At 36.9% G+C, this 21,372-nt stretch overlaps 1 protein-coding gene and 1 long non-coding RNA gene across 2 annotated transcripts in view; one reads left to right on the top strand and one right to left on the bottom strand.

Annotated features, from left to right (window-relative positions):
* Positions 1-19,478, bottom strand: part of LOC125242077 (orexin receptor type 2-like) — a 252,498-nt gene extending 233,020 nt beyond the window's left edge. The window contains exon 1 of the mRNA XM_048150779.1: positions 19,367-19,478. The gene's annotated coding sequence lies outside the window, so the exon portion shown is untranslated. The remainder of the gene's footprint in view (positions 1-19,366) is intronic.
* LOC125242084 lies at positions 4,754-7,498 on the top strand. Its single transcript, XR_007178821.1, has 2 exons — positions 4,754-4,945; positions 6,605-7,498. It is a non-coding gene; the product is annotated as an uncharacterized LOC125242084 (long non-coding RNA).
* Positions 19,479-21,372: the final 1,894 nt, after the last annotated feature.

The raw sequence follows: 21,372 nt of genomic DNA, 5'->3' as shown, positions 1-21,372 counted from the left end.
TGGGGTCCGCTTTGACAACTAATCCCAATATTGGACGTAGGTACCAGTTTTTACGAAAGCGACTGCCATCTGACCTTCCAACCCGAAGGGTAAACTAGACCTTATTGGAGTTAGTCCGGTTTCCTCACGATGATTTCCTTCACCAAAAAGCGACTGGCAAATATCAAATGACATTTCGCACATAAATTTCGAAAAACTCATTGGTGAGAGCCGGGGAACCCGCGACCCCCGGAACGAAAGTTGCACATACTTACTGCTAGGCTACCAGGTGCCGTAGCCGAATGGCATTTCTGTGACGCGAAACGAAAACAAAACACCGCGAAAGGTAGTCTGGCTTTGTCGCGTCAATACGCAAGAGCGATAGAGATATGTATATCTACTAGCAATTCGTTTCGTGAGCGTTTGTGCTATTCAGCTACGTACCCAGCGCTTTACTTTTATTATATCGTTATTGGCGAAATATTTCGAATCAATTAATAGTTATTTGTTATACAAGGGGGCAAATTTGTATTTTAACGCCGAGTGTGGAATTGAAAAACGAGCAAGTGAAAGGATTCTATAGTTGAACCACGAGCGCAGCGAGTGGTTTGAGAATAGAATCCTGAACTTGCGAGTTTTGTAACACACGAGAAGTAAAATACATTTGCACCCGAGTGTAACACAAAACTTTTCCCCTCACTATAGCGAGGAAACTACAAATCATCTTAATTACTAGATTCGCCTACTTTTATCAATTTTAAAGCAGTTAATTTGACTTTATTCAAGGTCTAGTGGATAAAATGCGTTTTTACCCGCTGGTATTAAAGGACAAAACACGTGTTTCTGAGCTAGTGAGGGGAAAATTATTTTGTCGCTAAATACGTTACTCAATAGCGTAATAACACGGAAAATGTATGATATTTTTGTCTGGCGGCGCTGCCTGCCTATCCGAAATGATAATCGTTCGAAACGCAGTTTAGTCTAGAAAGAGCGATAGAGATAGCTAAAGTCGCCGTCAATAGAACTTGTGAACAATGTAAACAAACCTTGTAGTCAAAATGTCTTTAACTTCCATTATAACTCATCAGATACTGGCTAAATCCATGTGTCATTTAATCAATTCATATCACATTATGATCCTCAACCTTTAAAATAATGAAATTGTGCTAAAATATTGATATTTTAAATAATTGTTTGTTTACATTGTTGACAATTTCTATTGACAGCGATTGTAGCTACGAAACAGATATTATCGCAAGAGTTAGCGCATTTGGCTACATACCCTGTTCTTCTTCTTTGTCCTACCCATGTTGCCAGTTTATCTGGGGTCAGGTCTCACTGTACACTTTCCCCAGAGAACTCGTTTCTGGGTTGTCTGGGTACTTAGGTTGTCCCGGTCCATCTCCTTCTTGATGTTGTTCCACCAAGTGGCAGGCGGTTTTCCTCTTCCCCTGGTCGAGTTTGGTATGTTGAGTACTTTCTTAAACACATAGTCGTCTTCGCGCCTTTGTTTGTGGCCATACCAAAGCAAGCGACTTTCCTTCACTTTTTCCACGACAGGAGCTGCTTTGAAAGAACCTCTAACTTAATCGTTACGGACTTTGTCTAGACGCGTCACACCTCACCGGCGCACCTCAACATCTTCATCTCGTTAGTGTGCTGTTATTGTTCGTGAACTTTTTTCATAGTCCAACACTCTGCTCCGTAGGTTAAGGCTGGTCGCACCACTGTTTTATATACTTTTCCCTTGATCTTATTGTCATCGGTTGTAATGTTTAGGTACTGTAAGGACATCACTAGTCGCTGGTCCCCATCCCTAGGCATCGCTGTCAAAAATGGCGGCAGACGGACTCAGAGTGTCACTTGAAGATAGCTCGTCATTGAACTTGTATTTTGAGATTCCGTTTAATAAACTGTATAATTAATAGTGGTGACCTGGTGTTTTTACTCTAACAGTTTCAGAAGCGAGATATTAAGTTACCCATATACGCCCGTACTATGAAATTTGTCCGAAATTGACAATATCATTCTCGCGCCGCGCTCATAACCATTTATTGTCGTCCAACAGTATTTAATTAACACCAGTCGATCTGATTCAACGAGTAAAGACACTAGCACCATATAATACAGTTAAAAGTGTAAGAGGCAAAGTACGTGATCAAATAGTTGTCCGTAATTGTGCCAACAAAGAGATAGAACATGCCTAGTGTGCTGGCGTGTCTTGTGTTGTCTTTCAGATTCATTGCAGTTTACGAGATATTCACACTTTGGAGTAATAATTTATCATAATGAGTGTGAAATCGGAAGTAAAAGTGATCCAAACACAGTGCTCTGGGGCTGAAATTATCAACATCCACTATAGTAGCCTGTGTTGTGTTTCTTTCTTTCAGATCAACTTAGTTATGTACATGTTGAAGATACTAATACTTTTATATACTCACAAAATGTATCACAATAAGTACCACAGTAAGTCATGGACGGTGAGATGCTAACCACATCCAAGTTGTCATTCACATAATGCTCCGGGCAAAGAGTATTACCAGTATATATAGAGGGGCTGCAGTAATGAATAATCATTAGCTCACTTGTGTGTTGTGTTTTTGTGCTTCCAGATATGTTTCAGAATACATAATACATATTGAACCTACTTGTGATATATTGACAATTGTCACAGTGTCACAGTGAAACAGAGTATAAGATACAAGTACTTAGATCTAAATTACACCTAAATGATTCCTTATAACAGGTGACTTTATGGGTTTAATGATCTACAAAGAGAGATGATCATTATCTTGCCCTATTTGTCATATTAAATATAAGTTTGTCCGGAATGACATGGAATAAGGTATTTATCCTACTCAATAATATTGTACCATTGCATCTGGCTTATGTAAGTATACTGACAGTAAATACATTTTAAATTCACTACAGGTTGGTATAAAGGGATGAGTAAATAAGCATAAGAAAACTTTGACAACTGTCTTGTCTTGTTTGTGTTTTGTTATAAGTTCACTAACACTTCTCCGGGGACTGTATTTTGAAATCTGTCTTAGTGACATTCTTATGCATATAAACTCTGTATGATCTTGCATTTTTCTAAATGAGGAAACATGTTGCTATATTACATGGCACAAATTCATCAAAAATGTTGATAAAATAATAATAATATTTTGATGAGGTTAATTATGCATCTTGTTAAAACCATAATGTGTGTTAAAATTAAGGGCATAGCACTGAAGTATAGTGTATTGTTGATGCTGTTTTGTTTATAATAATGCTGGTTTAGCATTGCAAACATTTTTGACAAGAAATGTAATCAATGTAATCATGTTCTAAATTGAACCAAAGACAAATATATTACCTAGACAGACATTTGGAACATTTATTATCATGACATAGTCCAGTGTCCATTTAATGCATTATCAGTGATATAATTTGTTCCTTAATTACATTCCTTTCCAGATTAATTTATTGATTACAGTAGTTGCCTGCCGGTAACCTGGTGAATATTGACCATAAGTTGAAAATACTTGCATTGGTAAGGCATGATTCCAGAAGTTCCTGAGGTTAAATCTTGCTAAAAGCTGGAAACACCAAACTGGATATCTATTGAACTATTTATGACACTGGTAAAATTTGTCATAGCTAATGGTAAGAGATTTTGATATTTATAGACCTGATGGACTTTAACGGTCTACATGCTATACTTGTCTGTTACAACAAATCAGTTTGATTTGGAATTGGGCTTGAAACATGCCAATCAGTTAAGTTTTTAACAGATGTGCAATAATCTGAGGTAAATAACTTAATTGGAGCTTCTAATAATTTTAACCCTTCACTGCGAAGGAATGTTTCTGAAGTTCTGAACCGAAGCATGACAAACAGGTAACGTTTGAAGTTGACAAGTATTGTCTACTTTTAATATGTTCTGTTCCTTGAAATATAAAAAAAAATAACTGTACACTTCTATTGCTTCTTGATTTCACAAGAATATATATATTTTACATGTTTTGTGACTTTTGCAAGAATCAAAAATAATGATATTTTGTTATAAAAACTCAATCACCTGTACTAAGTATTCTTGCATATGCATAGTATTAACACAACTAACAAAATTATGTAGTTGTGCAGGTGGCAGCTATATGGATAATGTTGTGCTTTAAATTGCACATATACCTACAGCTGGAGCACCTCTCTAGTGTGTCTGGCAAGCTTGATGGTTTAATTATTAAGCTTATGCACCATGCCTGATGATGATATATAAATACCTTTGTCAAGAACCATTTGGTAAGTGAACAATGATAGATAAAATATTACATTATTTGAATGTAGTGAAACCTCGATAAGTCAAGCCAAGTGCCATATGATTATTCTTGCTTGACTGGAATGTGTTTCAATAATGGTATATATAGTAAGCGTGTTACCTTAGGGGCACGGGAAAAATAAGACAAGTTGCACGCCGGATTGAGAACCGAGTTGTGTTTTGTCTTATTGGTCTCAGATTAAGAACTGAGTTGTCATTACATATATGCACACCGGATTGAGAACCGAGTTGTGTTTTGTCTTATTAGTCTCAGATTAAGAACTGAGTTGTCATTACATATATGCACGCCGGATTGAGAACTGAGTTGTCGAGTTGTGTTTTGTCTTATTAGTCTCAGATTAAGAACTGAGTTGTCATTACATATATGCACGCCGGATTAAGAACCGAGTTGTGTTTTGTCTTATTAGTCTCAGATTAAGAACCGAGTTGTGCTTGTCTTATTACTTCAGATTAAGAACTGAGTTTCCATTGCATATATACACGCCGGATTAAGAACCGAGTTGTGTTGCCTTTACATGATGTTAATAATATATTCTGTTCACAGGGTTTCCTGATAAGCACATTGTACCTGAATCTTGTGGTATCCATGGTAGTGTAATTAATGTGATATCCACAAATGAAGTGATTTCCGTCACTTAAAGTGTGAGTCATAATTATAATGATTACTTTAATGTCTGATTAGTCATTTAGCACTTTGATTATTGTTTCTTAAGTAGTTCTGTTTATGCAATGCAGGCCTAAGGAGGCGGACCATGTGCATAAGACCTATTATTGTGGTGTAGGTCTTTACAGACGCCATCATGTGTTATATAGACTATCCTTAAGAGGATTGGTCTGTTTCTGTTATTTGTGATGTAGGTCTTTAGAGACGCCATCATGTGTTATATAGACTATCCTTAAGAGGATTGGTCTGTTTCTGTTATTTGTGGTGTAGGTCTTTACAGACGCCATCATGTGTTATATAGACTATCCTTAAGAGGATTGGTCTGTTTTTGTTATTTGTGATGTAGGTCTTTACAGACGCCATCATGTGTTATATAGACTATCCTTAAGAGGATTGGTCTGTTTTTGTTATTTGTGATGTAGGTCTTTACAGACGCCATCATGTGTTATATAGACTATCCTTAAGAGGATTGGTCTGTTTTTGTTATTTGTGATGTAGGTCTTTACAGACGCCATCATGTGTTATATAGACTATCCTTAAGAGGATTGGTCTGTTTTTGTTATTTGTGATGTAGGTCTTTACAGACGCCATCATGTGTTATATAGACTATCCTTAAGAGGATTGGTCTGTTTCTGTTATTTGTGATGTAGGTCTTTACAGACGCCATCATGTGTTATATAGACTATCCTTAAGAGGATTGGTCTGTTTCTGTTATTTGTGATGTAGGTCTTTACAGACGCCATCATGTGTTATATAGACTATCCTTAAGAGGATTGGTCTGTTTTTGTTTTGTGATGTAGGTCTTTACAGACGCCATCATGTGTTATATAGACTATCCTTAAGAGGATTGGTCTGTTTCTGTTATTTGTGGTGTAGGTCTTTACAGACGCCATCATGTGTTATATAGACTATCCTTAAGAGGATTGGTCTGTTTCTGTTATTTGTGATGTAGGTCTTTAGAGACGCCATCATGTGTTATATAGACTATCCTTAAGAGGATTGGTCTCTTTCTGTTATTTGTGATGTAGGTCTTTACAGCCGCCATCATGTGTTATATAGACTATCCTTAAGAGGATTGGTCTGTTTTTGTTATTTGTGATGTAGGTCTTCATAGACGCCATCATGTGTTACATAGACTTTCCTTAAGAGGATTGTTCTGTTTTTGTTATTTGTGATGTAGGTCTTCACAGACGCCATCATATGTTATATAGACTACCCTTACGAGGCTAGTTCTGTTCTGTTATCTGTGATGTAGGTCTTACAGACGCCATCATGTGTTATATAGACTATCCTTAAGAGGATTGGTCTGCTTCTGTTATTTGTGATGTAGGTCTTACAGACGCCATCATGTGCTATATAGTCTATCCTTAAGAGGATTGTTCTGCTTCTGTTATTTGTGATGTAGGTCTTACAGACGCCATCATGTGCTATATAGTCTATCCTTAAGAGGATTGTTCTGCTTCTGTTATTTGTGATGAAGGTCTTCAGAGATGCCATCATGTGTTATATAGTCCTTAAGAGGTATATCCTTAAGAGGTTAGCTTGAGACCTTGTTTGTCAAAAGCATGTTTTATGACCTTAAAGAGTAATGATCTCAAGGTTACCTTGAAAGGGTCACTTACATGCATACTTTCCAGAGGTCGCTGGTGAAATTACGGTTTCCAATAGAGCGGAGAGAGCAACTGTTCGGAATGCCTAGCTGAACGAATACATGCAACAGGCTGCGCGACAACCTTGTCATGAAGGGCCAACTTCTGCGGTCGTTGCGCTGACAGCCACGAAAGAAGCCGTATCACCGTGGCTTTCGTATGAAGATTTGATATGGTAATGTGTGTTGTCTTATAGCAAAATTGGTGGCTAGTACACATTGATTATTACCATTTATTAATTTTATCATGTTGATAGAAAAAAATAATCAGCGGTTGTTAAAGGTCCTGCCAAGGAACAGCCATGTATTCTGCTTAATATATATTCAAAAAAAAAAAAAATACATGACAATATTTTGTAATGTCTTGATTGTCATTGTTTATTACTAAATTATTTAACGGCTATGTAAGCCGGATCTGTAATTGAGAGCACCTACTATGCCAATTGTAAATTAATTTCTCGTAACCTTATCATGTTACTTGAACGACAGTTGTGTTGTACTGATTCTATCACCTACTGGCTTAGTTCCAAGGAAAAATTATCACGTTCTCGTTACATTAAGGAACTTAGTATTTCCCATGTATGTTACAGAGCTTCTTAACAAGAGCTTGTGCTGTGTTGGAAGGTGGCTATGATCACGATAGGGTGTGTCATGTTAACCTCTCACGAGTTGTACGCCTTCTTGCGCATGTGGGGAGCTTCACAGCCTACAGTGACGAAGCCAACTGTGAGTTTGTTCCATGTATTTGCTATTTAAACGACGCCAATCATCATTATTATATTGAGCGGTTGGTTAGTTTGGAATGCACCGCTCACGTAAGTCTTAACTTAAGGCATAAATGGCATAATACTTGCCTGAAAATAAATGAAATGTATTGATGGGTGAAGTTATTTACAAGCAAATATTAGATGGTGTTTTGTACACCAGTAATTACCTGCCCGCCGTTAGATGTCATCTATTTTACATAATTAATTTGACTAATATATAGTATCGATCATGGCGGTAAAACATGTACTTTTCGTACCATCGCACCTTAATAGTTTTAAAGCCTTACTGGCTGTGGATTTGTTAAATAATGACCTGACTTACTTGTACTAGGCTAGTCTGGTCATGCAATCTTGAGTTTAGTTATGTCATTACTATGATTCGACTATAAAATGAGGCCAATTACATATCTTGGTGTAAGTTAGTCTTAAACTACACCGGCCGTTTCCAACGGTTCTCGAGTTAATCACTTCAAAGGACCAGGGCCTGAGTGTATAGCTGGAGTATACAAAGTTCTTGTTCACTTTGCAGAAAAGAAAAGAACAAATGAACAGATGAAGTCTACCGCCACCAGTTGGAGGCGCGGCCTGCTTCGGCTGCGTTGACTGCGGCAGTCATCAGTAGCAGCATGGATAGCAGAGACCTTCGGGACGAAAGGTCAAGGTCAGAATGGGCGAATGTAAGGACATCACTAGTCGCTGGTCCCCATCCCTAGGCATCGCTGTCAAAAATGGCGGCAGACGGACTCAGAGCGTCACTTGAAGATAGCTCGTCATTGAACTTGTATTTTGAGATTCCGTTTAATAAACTGTATAATTAATAGTGGTGACCTGGTGTTTTTACTCTAACAAAAAACGTGTAACATCTTTGTATTTTGTATGTTTTATCCCTTCAGGTGGCAAAATCCGGGAGCCGACCGCACGTAAAGTGGCAGGTAACCGGGAGCCGGACTTGAAATAAAAAGCTGTTGAGTGGCAAGGATACCGATAAAATGACAGAAAAAGTTTACCCTTGAGTGGCGGGGCCCTCACGGGTGGTCATCGCGAATGTCACTTGTGTTACAAAAATTATAAGTAACTTTATTTAGGAAAACAAACAGTAAATTGTATAAAAAAGTAATTCAGGGACTTAAATATACATTTATATATTTACACTTATATCCCTTTTTTTAACATATTACAGTACAATTTTTGCAAAAAAGACGGTTTTTAAACACGTGTCTCAAATATGGCAGGCGGTTGGTCCAATCAAATTGGGTCATATTTCAAGCTGTTTTGAAGTTGAGGGTGTTGGACCTTTACTGAATGCCGTCCTTGTTTAGTGACGAATGGTTCGTGCAAGTGTGAGGAAGCTAGATACAGTTTTAGACGGTTTTTTTTATATATTTAGGTATATCGTCGCACGGGGTCCGGGAGCCGGTCCCTGCCACTTATCGGCTTGTTTTTCCCAGAGTCCGGCTCCCGGCGCCTGCCACTTAACGGAAAGTTTTATAAAACGACCGTGCCACTTATCCCCTATGCAACTTGTAGCTCCGCCACCTGAAGGGGTTAATTTTATTTATGTATTTAAACTTTATTGCACAATAAAAAACGTACAAATGGTGAACTTAATGCCGGAAGGCACTCTCTACCAGCTAACCTTTGGGCCAAACAGATAAGAGCTTAATAGGTGCAGGAAATATCGCAATGACGAGGAATGGAATACCTACTAAATACCCATACATGATTATGTATATTATACAGGATACTATTATAATATAAAATCATTTTCTTCCGTATCTGTTCTCTAATTTGTACCTATTTGTGATATATATAAAATCATTATCTTCCGTACCTATGTGTTTTCTAATTTGTACCTATTTGTTACCTGTCGTTTTTGTTCACCGAATTGTGTTATCGGAAAATCAGCGCTGGAAGTCGCCAGCAATATGCTGAGATTAAACCATTTCAAGGCAATGGTGTCTGTTGTTGTTTGGATACAAAATAATAGAAACAAGAATATTATTTTATTCTTGCTTCCTAAACCTATGGCACCTTAACATTAAAGCAATAAGGCGAATTGAAGACAGACAACGGAAGTAAACCACATGAGGTGTGTCCGTTACTGTACTGACGCAAATGTTAAAAAGATATCTAATACATTACAATCATCATCATCCTCCTTGCGTTATCCCGGCATTTGCCACGGCTCATGGGAGCCTGGGGTCCGCTTTGACAACAAATCCCAAGATTTGGCGTAGGCACTAGTTTTACGAAAGCGACTGCCATCTGACCTTCCAACCCGAAGGGTAACTAGGCCTTATTGGGATTACGAGTAGTCCGGTTTCTTCACGATGTTTTCCTTCACCGAAAAGCGACTGGCAAATAATAAATGATATTTCGCACATAAGTCTCGAAAAAGTCATTGGTACGAGCCGGGGATCGAACCCGCGACCTCTGGATTTTACCTTAAATTTGCTATATACCTTCTTACACAAAGTATATCTTAACAACTGTATTGAAAGAAAGAAAGAAAGAAACGTTTATTTGGTGTATAAAAAATATAAATTAAGACTTAACCTATTACATTTTAGTCTAATAACATTTTATACACCAAAATGGTTGCCACTCAGCATAAGCCGATGACTAAGTTAGCCATGGTGCTGGTTTTCAGGGCAACCAATTGAAGGCATGTTTACAAAAACAACATAACTAACATTTTTTGCGAATTTGAGTTTTTGGTATCATAGCATTCGTCTAAGCAGGATCTATACGTAGAGCAAAAGATAGTGTCCAAAAATTACCCCAATTGTCCACATTCAGTCCCCAAAAATATACCCATTTTGCAAAAACTACATATCTACATTGTTTTTTACAAAAAGAACATATAACTGTTTATCGTTCACGTAAAAAACTTAATTTTCAATAAAATATATACAAACTCTTTTTAGTTTACGTAACGTTTTAGGTTACCTTGGGTTACTATTGATATAAGAAATAGGAAGAAAGTGCCCAAGAACATCAATTTAAAACGTGCTTTTGAGTCTTCACTTCCCCTTAATCCTCACAAAGTAGGCGACTTGAGAAAATTGATGCAGTTTTTGGTCAAACCATCGAGCCATCAATTCTACCAATCAATTTTGTATAATACGTGTCAAGAATCGTCGTCTCTGGAGGTAGATAACGATGACAACAGCAGCACTAGTTTAGTAAGATAAATGATAGAATACAAAACATAATTTCTATAGAAACTTGTTTTATTTTCTAACAAAAAGAACATAACTAACAAAATTTTACAAAAACAGCATAACTGACGAACTTATTTTTCATATTTTTTCCAAAAATAATTGTCTTTGAGATGTCTAATCGTGTGTTTCGGAACTAATGGCCACTTACTTAAATAACGTATATAACGTTTATGTCCAATAGCTAATATATAAGAAGACATTTAGTTTTTTTCGTTTCCTGTAAATTCATGTCTAGTGTAGTTATGTTGTTTTTGTAAACATGCCTTCAATTGTTTATCTCAAAACGATTTTTGTAATATTTTGTAAAGAAGTTGGCAAGAAATACATATATTAAGTTTCGTCCCTTTCACTCCGGTCGGTTTGACGATGGAAATCAGTTTTGGGTTCTCTTATAGTTTCTACAAGTCCGTCTGTCTTTCCGTAAATATGTCATAACAACTTTCCACGCAATTGTTTTTGAATACGTATGATCCGACATAGGAGTCCGTGGGGAAAATTTTTTTGACAAGTGATCAATCAAATGGATTGCTTGTAAAAATATTATATTTTTACTAGAAGTGTAAAAATCTCGAAACCCTTTTTCGTTTTTCGAAACTGTTTTTAAAATTTTACCTACTGTCTTTATCAATTTTTTTTGTCATGACTCTGCCATCTACTTACTACTTAAACCACCCGAATTTGTTCCTTATATGCTTGTCTTCAGAACAACAGATACAATTAAAACTTTGAAAAAAACCCCGACCGCGACATAGTGGACCGATTTTCATGAAACATGTCTAAGAACACTCCCGACTAACTCAGCTTTTAAACAAAACAAACTAAATCTAAATCGGTTCATCCGTTCGGGAGCTACGATGCCACAGACAGACACACACACACAGACAGACAGACACGCCAAACTTATAACACCCCGTCGTTTTGCGTCGGGGGTTAAAAACACACAATGTGTACAGGATAACATAAGGTTATTTAGATCTTACTTAAGATCTATATTTTTCTCGATACCTATTGCTATAGTTGCTTCATTACAAAGATTCTGTTTTATTTCAGGTACTTAATCTGTATCAAACGGCGTTTAAGGAATTTGTGGTTACCCCAACAAATTGGTAAATTCCTTCCGATTGGTATTTTTGTGGAACGTTAATCGGGCATGCCAAGGGAAATAGGGCTATTTCTAAACTGCTCTGTGATATTTACATAACATTTTACAATTTTTATTTTCCAAAATTATTATTAGGTCTAACGGCTCAGCCACGACATTGGTCTAAGCGCGACAGCGGCGAGCGGCGGCCATACATTGGAGCGAGACACAGCGATGGGACTTTTCATTCGCACGTATGGTTGCCGCTCAACGCTGCCGCGCTTAGACCAATGTCGTGGCTGGGCTGTAAGCGAGCTGACTCGCTACCAATTAGGCCTTAGTACGTGTACCTATCCAAGGCCTGCATCGCTTGCTGTATAAGTGTATACGTTTCGGCGCTAACTTCTCCTACTTGTAGATGCTTTTTTTTAAACACACACACGGGTCGAACGCGATAATAGTATTTTATACAATCGTGATATAATACAAAGCTTTTCAGTCGAGTACCATGTTTAGGCCACGAAGCTTTGCTGAGTGGCCTAATAGTACGGTACGAGAGTGAAAAGCTTAATTATATAACGCGAATACGGCGGCGAAGTTGACCTTCGTGGGTGGCACGATGCAACTTTTTGTTGAATCTTTGGCTTGCTCGGGTATATAATATTGGCAAACAACAACTTTGCCCCCTTGTAAAACAAATAACTACTTCACTATTGCGTTTCCGCGAAATCGCGAAAGTCTCACTCACAGAGCCACTAATTTGTAAATTATGCCGCCATCCTTGAATATGATTTAGACACGATCCTGACCCATTTAAACAGATGAACCGTTAAAGGCATAATCCTCTTTTTCGGTGGCAGTTCACGTTCTATCCATTACTGACTTAACACCCCCTCGACGAAATTATATCCTTCGACGGCTATACTTTTTACCCGTCAGCTATCCGTCAGCTCTCTTGACAAATAACCTCATTTACTCAAAATGTCGTATTAATTCCATACGTCTAAGGTTGCCAGGCGTGCGATAATTATTCTTCAAGTAAGTCATAATGTACGATCTTTTGAGCTCAGAGCTTACGTTTAATTAGGCTTAGTATAAATAAAGTGGCAATTTTTTTGCCTTAGGTAAGACTTCGACTCACGGCATCTGGTTTTATACTCAAGCAATCTGCCAACTGAGCCACTAAGACTTAAGATGGCTAACTCGAAAATGGCAGTCGGTAAAAAAAGATTTAAAAAAGTTTTACTTGCGCAAAAAAGTTTTTATTTTTTTTTTCATACAAGGATTATTTATATACTACTAGCTTTTACCCGCGGCTTCGCCCGCGTAATAAAAGTATTCATTAAGATTTTCATTTGGATCCGTAGGGCCCGTAGGTTTCTCTGTAGGTATATTTATCTGCGATTATTTCGATTGCACATAATACTTTTGCTTGCAATGATTGTAGAAAATTAGAAATATTATACATCGACCACAGCGTAGGTAATTCTATATACGCTGCGGAAACCTTTATAAACATCCCACATAGCCCGTATTTCGACACTATGATCGGTGGGTAAAAAGTACTTTTTTCTATTATCCCTTACAATTTTTTACATTTTGCTTAAGTATACTTATCGCAAACGTAATCTTCAAGCAAGCAAACAACGATCGTCTTAGAGCACATTGATTGTAAGAGACCGCCGACCGATTATCCGTATCCCTCTAACGATACCCATATTATCCGTATCCGTATCCGTATCGCTAACGCTATCGCTATCGCTATCGCTATCCCTATCGCTATCTCTATCGCTATCCCTATCGCTATCCCTATCGCTATCCCTATCGCTTTCCCTATCGCTATCCCTATCGCTATCCCTATCCCTATCCCTATCCCTTATCAAGATGTTTAATGATATAACACTTTAAGTTCTCGCGCTTTGTACACATATTTAAAGTCACATACAGGTCGAACGCGATTAATTAACATTATTTTTACCTTTTTTCCCAACGTTTCGGCCAGGTTGCACTGGCCGTGGTCGCGGAAGACTGACGTCCCAGCAAAATGTCACCGGAGATGTAAACAACACAAAACTACCCGATATTAATTTATATAAATGTTCGGGGTAGACAAATAAATATAATCTACCCGCTTTTAGTTAATGTTTATTTCCCACCATGTTTATTTTAAAGGTAAAAATAATGTTAATTAATCGCGTTCGACCTGTATGTGACTTTAAATATATGTTTAATGATTTCTTATCAAGTGCTAAAATATAAAGTTTCATGGTTTTATCATTTAAAATTAAGAAATCCCATACAAACTTTCAACCTCTTTTTCAACCCCTTCATCCCTTTTTTTCGAAATAAAAAGTAGCCTATGTTCTGTCTCAGGGTCTAAAGATTGTCTGTTCCAAATTTCATCAAAATCGGTTGCGTGGTTTAAGCGGGAAAGCGTAACAGACAGACAGACAGACAGACAGACAGACAGACAGACAGACAGACAGAGTTACTTTCGCATTTATAATATTAGTATGGAAGTATGGATGGATAGGACATATTAAAACCGAAATAAATTACATATATGAAAGAAAAAGTGACCAAGGCCTCTAGTGCTAGAGTTGTATAGATTACTCATATGAGATAATTTCGACCTCAGCAACTGTGACCTGGGTGGCCGAGCGGATAAACAGGCATCTGCCGCGATTGCAGAGTACGTGGTTCGATTCCAGCCTCAGTCACTAGAGGCCTTGGTCACTTTTTCTTTCATATGTGTAATTTATTTCGGTTTTAATTCATATATATAGTGGTGTGACTACTTTAAGATAGCACAAGTTGATATATTTTCAATAGGTTATAATTTGACTTGTGTTAATTAGAATAGGATTTAGGTTTATAGATCTTTATTTTCTCAAAGAAATTATACATTTCACTTTAGAGAAATATAACTAAAACATAAATAAAATGTTAGGTAGTAAGTATAACGAGTGCACACTCGCTTTAAAAAAATTACTTAACTAAAACTTAAATTAAATATATTATAGTACAACGCGTCTTCTTGTAATTCAACAATTACAATTGTGTACAAGCAATGCCAGCTTTATTTACTTTTTACGTTTTTAGCTAGCTAATAACGTTTAAGTAGGTACATGTGCTTTCATAAATTTTGCGTAATTTTTTACTAGGTATAAAACAATTTTAGTTAACTTAGCCATTAAGTACAATTACATAAATAACTAATTCAAAACAAAACAGAACAAAACCAGTGACCAGCGGCGGGTAGGGAATGCAATATGACTACAAAATACGCTAGTTATTCTATATTGTATCCTTAGGATTTTGTCACTAAGATTCACAATAGTACGCGCGACGATGTTGTTTATCACTTGACGACAGACCTTTGAGCCGTCTGACTAAAAGTTCCGGGGCCGGATTCAAATGTTTTTAATAACAAATTCTTTTAATTTTCTTTTAAACGTGGTAATGTTTTTACATTTTTTAATTTCTGTTGGTATTTTATTGTAAAACTGTGCTCCTTCATATCCAATGTTTCTTTGTCCAAATTTAGTACGCGTGGGTTGGAGGCTTAGACTATTAGAGTTACGTAAAGGTCGTAAACCTAATTCAGTTTTGGTTTTAAAAGTTAGTTGGGATTTATATTCATACTTAGAATCGTACCCCGATTTTTTAGCGCCACCTATTAAATACTATCGTAACTACACTGATGATGCCTACAAATCGTCACTACTTTTAAAAAATCTCGTATCTCACGCTGTTCCTCAAAGTTAAAACGCAGTAAGTCTATATGCATTCCATACATACTTATTACTACAATTTTCTTTTCATTGACAGAAGAAGATACGTGTTTTTATAAGTAGTGACGAAATGTACTTTTTTTTTAATTTGTATTGACGTGATATCATGATTTTAAAATAAAGAAATATGTCATTTGTTCTTATAAAAAATAAAAACTCGCAAAATATTTGAAAAAAAAAATGATTTTGGCCCCTTCCAGGCCGCGAACAGCGCCATCTAGTTTTAAGCCTAAAAGGCCCACACATTTCAGGGGTACGCTTTTTTGTATAGGTTTTGTCAGTCCAGTATTAGATCATTCTTGCTTTCATACAAGTACCTAATACTCGTCATTTACTTTATTTTGCATGCAACTTTAGTAATACTAATAATACTTTACTTTTACTTTAATAATAATACGGGACAAGTGGCGTACTAGAAGAGAGGCCTATGCTTCAATTCAATTCAATTCAATTTATTGCATAAAATTAACACTGACAGTTAAACCTTACGTGCTAATTAGTTTTGTATTTCTTAGGGTCTAACATCCAATATACAATATCAAGTACAGTGAAGTGAAACAGTTAATTGTTCATTAATGAAATAAATATTAAATTAAATTTAAATAGAACACATTACATTAGGTACATTCAAATTTAGATGTCATTTACATTAAACAGGTTGTGAGAATAAAATTGAGCATTGATATAAATGTGAGGGAAGTGAAATAAATTTATTAAATTCATAGCAATACAATATCGTTCGGAAAAGTCAAAATGTTCAAATAAAAATAATTGAGAAACATATAAAATAAAAGCAAAAGTTAATTCAAATTATATCAAAATAGCGAAAATGGGTCCTAATAATTTAAAGAAGTCAAATTTTAAAACTTAATTTTATTTAAAACAATTCAGGTAATGGAACTAGTGGTAACCGTTGTTTCAATGTTTCGATGCTCAGCAGTGGGCGATAAAGGGCTGATATGATGATGATGAATAATACTTTAGTGCATGTTTGCAACTTTTTAGGGTTCCGTAGTCAACTAGGAACCCTTATAGTTTCGCCATGTCTGTCTGTCCGTCCGTCCGTCCGTCCGTCCGTCCGCGGATAATCTCAGTAACCGTTAGCACTAGAAAGCTGAAATTTGGTACCAATATGTATATTAATCACGCCAACAAAGTGCAAGAATAAAAAATGGAAAAGAATGTTTTATTAGGGTACCCCCCCTACATGTAAAGTGGGGGCTGATATTTTTTTTCATTTCAACCCCAACATGTGATATATTGTTGGATAGGTATTTAAAAATGAATAAGGGTTTACTAAAATCGTTTTTTGATAATATTAATATTTTCGGAAATAATCGCTCCTGAAGGAAAAAAAAGTGCGTCCCCCCCCCTCTAACTTTTGAACCATATGTTTAAAAAATATGAAAAAAATCACAAAAGTAGAACTTTATAAACACTTTCTAGAAAAATTGTTTTAAACTTAATAGGTTTTGTAGTTTTTGAGAAAAATACGGAAAACTACGGAACCCTACACTGAGCGTGGCCCGACACGCTCTTGGCCGGTTATTTTGTCTTAGAAAGGACAACTGACGGACAGAGGCTTGCCATGGGGTCAGACCTTCTGTATAAGAAAGTCATAATAATTTATGTTGATATTTTTAGGAAGCTTAATCAGTCGGAATTTCCTTTAAAAATACAAAAATATTCTTTAATGTCACACACGGGTCAAACGCGTTAAAATAACATTATTTTACCTCAAAAATGTGTACAAAACGCAATAATTGAAAGTATTTTGTGCTAAAGACGGACTAACAATATATGACTATTGTCAGGAGGGCGCTGTTATTGTATGAGGTGACAGTTCCATATAGTATGAAGAAAATCTTAGTTCCAATGAAAATCCGCAACATGGCGCGTAGACATATATTTCTGGTCAAGCTTTATAATGACATACATACATACAATCACGCCTGTATCCCATAAAGGGGTAGGCAGAACACATGAAACTACTAAAGCTTCAGTGCCACTCTTGGCAAATAAGGGGTTGAAAGAAAACGAAACTGTGACATTGCAGTGACAGGTTGCCAGCCTCTCGCCTACGCCACAATTTAACCCATATCCCATAGTCGCCTTCTACGACACCCAAGAAAGGGGGTGGTGAAATTCTTAACCCATCACCACACAGGCTTTATAATGAGATTAAAGAAATCCAAATGCGTACAACACTGCAAACGAGTCTGGATTTTCAAAATTTAAATGCATTTTCACTCACCCAGCAACCCTGAAAGGCCATTATCTCCGAATTTCGGAAGGAGGCTAAAGATCTTTTCAATGAACACACCTCCTTACAAAACCATTAGAATATTAATTTATAATTAATAAGGGCATATTAATTTAGGATTATGGGAGCAATTCTCAAATAGCCTGAACATTATTTGACGACCGGTTTGGACTATACTCTGCTAGCTTTGGGCATCAAGTTAAAATTTGTGTGAAATTCGCACTCTTGTAGATAAAATGTAACTATGCTATTCGTTATAAATTGAAATAGATATCGTACACGAAAGAGAAAACGACAAGGCCCACCACGACAGGCGGGTGGTCTAGTGGTAATGACGTCAGCCGCGTAAGCTTAAGACCCGGGTTCGTGTCGCGGCTCGGCTACCAGTGGGCCTTGTCGTTTTTTCTTTCGTGTATGATATATATTTCAATTAGTAAACGCCTTGACCACGAAAGCCTTCGTTTTTGAGAGTGTAACAAGAGAGCCTCATTTAGTGGCCAAGGCCGGGGAACTCCGTATAGTACAGCGGCCTGAAATTTGACGCTTTCCGGCCCGAGAACTGAAATAGGGTGCCTTGGGGTAATTTCGAAATTCGTCTAAGTTCGGAAGTCACATAAAAATCACCATTATTTCCATCAAGATTCCCCTTTCGAAATTACCCGAGCATTTTTGCGTTTTGAAATTAGCCCAATACACCCTAGTATGTTACCATGTTACGATGCCTATGCATAAAAGAGAAAATCCGAAACTACTACTAGTGGCGATAAATCAAAAATCGACCTAAGGGAGTGTTATAAATCGACACTAGTTACAAATTAAGTGCCCCTACGCATTTGTATTTTCACCACACCAACTGGTAAAGGCTTACTTAGTTCTTCGAAAGCAGATAGGAAATTACAATTTATCCACAATAGTGCAAAGTAATTTTATACATAGCTTGATGTCTTAAGCGAATTGGTACAATTGATGTACAAAATAATGATTTATTTGAATCATAAATATTGAACAATTTGATGGATTTGATTTAGTTTCATGATTTATCTTAGTCAGTATTTTGTTCGTGTTGATGTGATGAACAATTTTGTGTTTCACTCGGTGGCAAAGTTTGTTTAACCTTCGTGTCTTGAAACCCTCGCAACGCCTAAGATTCCACTTCAATATTGGTATCTTTCTCTTGTTCTGGTATCAATTTTGGCACATGCGGTCAAACAACAACTTTGCCCCCTTGTAAAACAAATAGCTATTGTACGTTTCCAGTAAGATACCGGCGCTTAAGATGGCCCAAATTATTTAATTATTTGAAGTACTTTATATTCTTATTCTTATTACCTCTGGTTCAAAAGAAACAATAATACTTACATAATAAGCTCAATCGTACTAACAAAATTATGAAAGTTTCAAAGTGATAAAACTTAAGAACCGTTTAATCTTAGGCGCCGGTACCTTAAACAAATATGGCCGTTTGAAATTCTAAACAAGCAATTTTAATATTGCTATGCACTCTGGCGGTAAAATAACGCCATATACCTACTGTAAAAGTACATTATTTTTTTTATATATAAAATCTATTATTCTAAGATTCCTAAAAATATAACCAATCTAAACATGATTAAATCACTTACCGATTGTCCAAAAAACAAATGAAAACCACTCAGTTCATTCACTTTGTTCACTGAACTTTTTCCCGCCCACAGTTCACTAAGAGCACAGCACAGGCAGCGCGCCCGACCGACACCAATCAACTGACGTGAGCGCGTAGAATCGAATCGTCAACTGAATCGAATAGAACCAGTGTAAGTTAAGCTTCCGTTACATGTCGATTCTATGGATGTCGGTGTCAGAGTTTTTGAGAGAGATTCTGTGTAGTTGTGAATTAGCTGTAAACGGCCTTTTTAAGGGGCATTACGTTAGGGTTAACATAGTTACAGTTTAAGGCGTCATCTCAGGGTGTAAAACTGAACCTCTACTTGTTTTTGACATTTATAAATAAGTTAGGTACTGATGTACCTAGTGCGAAAAGATTTTAATTCGTATTTGTACGGAAACGTACGAACGTGTCATGCAGCATGATGCATGATGCTATTTCAGTCAGTCTCAATACAAGACGTACTGACACTATCTGAACTAGCATGATAAATCCGAACGTTTCCTAAAAAATACGCAGGAAAACCTTTTGGCATACAGAGTGGGGCCTGTAACAAAGGCGAAGAATTGAACTGTAGGCTATTCTCCTTATACTGATCAACATTTGTTCAGTGACTTTTAAAAATTATGAAGTCTTTAAATTTTTATTTTTTCATACAAAATAAATATTAGCTTCAATGTACGCCATTATTGTTGTCATTGACGTTGTCTGTCTCACTTTAGACTTAACAGAATTCGCAATACATTACCTCTTAGAAAAAACTTTCAAGGGTGATAAAAATCAAAATACAAGTTATTTTTAAAAGTCGCCGAACAAATGTTGATCAGTATAAGGAGAATAGCCTAGAGTTCAATTATTCGCCTTTGTTACAGGCCCCACTCTGTATATTCATTGAGAAACTGAACAGGGCATCTAAATGTTAGACGATAAATACTAACCGTAGTAGTTAAAACGTGAAACTAAATAAAATCCATCAATTTATACAACATTTATAATTTAAAATGATCGTTTACAAGTCAGTAGAAATGACCTGTAAAACCAGGCAGCTTAGCCCAAAGTTAAAATTTGTATGAATTACTTTGTTATCTTTTAGATATAACCACAAAATTAAAATTTTGAAAAAAACCCCGACCGCGACATAGTAGACCGATTTTCATGAAACATGCCTAACAACACTCCCGACTAACTCAGCTTTCAGACAAAAAAAACTAAATCTAAATCGGTTCATCCGTTCGGGAGCTACGATGCCACAGACAGACACACACAGAGACAGACAGACAGACAGACAGACAGACAGACAGACACGTCAAACTTATAACATCCCGTCGTTTTTGCGTCGGGGGTTAAAAACACACACAATGTGTACAGGATAACATTTTTTTTATACCACGTCGGTGGCAAACAGGTATACGGCCCGCCTGATGGAAAGCGGTCACCGTAACCTATGGACGCCTGCAACTCAAGGGGTGTCACATGCGCTTTGCCGACCCATTAGAAACTTGTATACTCCTAAGGCACTTTCGAAACCGGGCTCTACGCGGCGCTACGACATTTTCGCTACATACGGGGAAACCCATGTAATCGGCTACGCTTCTACGAGCGGTGTGCCCGACAGTCGGGTTCTTGGTAGCGAAAGTGTTAAGGTTATTTAGATCTTACTTAAGATACTTATAGATCTTACCTTAAGATCTATATTTTTCTCGATACCTATTGCTATAGTTGCTTCATTACAAAGATTCTGTTTTTAACCCCCGACGCAAAAACGACGGGGTGTTATAAGTTTGACGTGTCTGTCTGTCTGTCTGTCTGTCCGTCTGTCTGTCTGTCTGTCTGTCTGTCTGTCTGTCCGTCTGTCTGTTTGTCTGTCTGTCTGTCTGTCTGTCTGTCTGTCTGTCTGTCTGTCTGTTTGTCTGTCTGTGTGTGTGTCTGTCTGTGGCATCGTAGCTCCCGAACGGATGAACCGATTTCGATTTTGTTTTTTTT

Source organism: Leguminivora glycinivorella, unplaced genomic scaffold (assembly GCF_023078275.1).
Source record: "Leguminivora glycinivorella isolate SPB_JAAS2020 unplaced genomic scaffold, LegGlyc_1.1 Scaffold6, whole genome shotgun sequence".
NCBI classification, from domain to species: Eukaryota; Metazoa; Arthropoda; class Insecta; order Lepidoptera; family Tortricidae; genus Leguminivora; species Leguminivora glycinivorella.
Note: the sequence above shows the minus strand (reverse complement) of the source record. Positions and strands in the feature narration are given on the sequence as shown.